This window comes from Belonocnema kinseyi, chromosome 6 (genome assembly GCF_010883055.1).
Source record: "Belonocnema kinseyi isolate 2016_QV_RU_SX_M_011 chromosome 6, B_treatae_v1, whole genome shotgun sequence".
Taxonomy (NCBI): domain Eukaryota; kingdom Metazoa; phylum Arthropoda; class Insecta; order Hymenoptera; family Cynipidae; genus Belonocnema; species Belonocnema kinseyi.
The window spans coordinates 44,321,831-44,323,003 of NC_046662.1; the positions used below are offsets into that span (position 1 = coordinate 44,321,831).

Below are 1,173 nucleotides of genomic sequence, written 5' to 3' on the forward strand. Positions count from 1 at the left end.
CTTAATTTTATATTTAAATTTTTAAGATAATAGTTTTTGTTAATTGGAAAAGCAACATAGAAAAGAGTTATCGGATAAACATTGTTAGTGGACTCTTAACACGTAGAAAAAAGTCAAAACTCTTAATTTTTTATTCGAAAATGTTTAAATAATTAATATTCTTGTAAATTTGCAGATCATAGAAAAAAAATCATTGGAAAGATATTCTTAGTTAATTCTGTAAAAATTGAGCTTATTCGTAGAAAAAATACCAAACTCTTAATTTTATATCTAAATTGTTAAAATCATTAACATTGTTAGTGGACACTTAACCCGTAGAAAAAAGGCCAAACTCTTAATTTTTTAATCGAAAACATTAAAATAATTAATATTCTTGTAAATTCGCAAAGCATCATATAAAAAAAATCATTGGAAAGATATTCTTAGTTAATTCTGTAGAAAATTTAGGTTATTTGTAGAATAAAGACCAAACTCTTAATTTTATATTTGTATTGTTAATATAATAGTTTTTGTTAATTGGAAAAGCAACATAGAAAAGAGTCATTGGATACAAATTCGTAGTTGACTCCATAAACAAATTGAGTTGTAGATAACAGGCCAAACTCTCAATTGTTTAATATTTATGTTTAAATAATTAATATTCTTGTAAATCTGCAAAGCATCATATGAAAAAGATCATCGAAAAGATATTCTTAGTTAATTCTGTAAAAAATTTAGCGTATTCGTAGAATAAAGACCAAATTCCTAATTTTATATTTAAATTTGTAAGATAATAGTTTTTGTTAATTGGAAAAGCAACATAGAAAAGAGTCATCGGATAAACATTGTTAGTGGACTCTTAACACGTAGAAAAAAGTCCAAACTCTTAATTTTTTATTCGAAAATGTTTAAATAATTAATATTCTTGTAAATTTGCAGATCATAGAAAAAAAATCATTGGAAAGATATTCTTAGTTAAATCTGTAAAAATTGAGCTTATTTGTAGAAAAAAATACCAAACTCTTAACTTTATATCTAAATTGTTAAAATCATTAACATTGTTAGTGGACACTTAACCCGTAGCAAAAAGGCCATACTCTGAATTTTTTTAATCGAAAATGTTTAAATAATTAATATTCTTGTAAGATTGCAAAGCATCATAGAAAAAAAATCATTGGAAAGATATTCTTAGTT

The 1,173-nt window shown here is 23.5% G+C and overlaps 1 protein-coding gene across 2 annotated transcripts in view; it reads left to right on the top strand.

Moving 5' to 3' along the window:
* LOC117174606 (tRNA (guanine-N(7)-)-methyltransferase non-catalytic subunit wdr4) overlaps positions 1-1,173 on the top strand; it is a 7,311-nt gene that overhangs the window by 4,905 nt on the left and 1,233 nt on the right. The gene's annotated exons all lie outside the window — the stretch shown is intronic.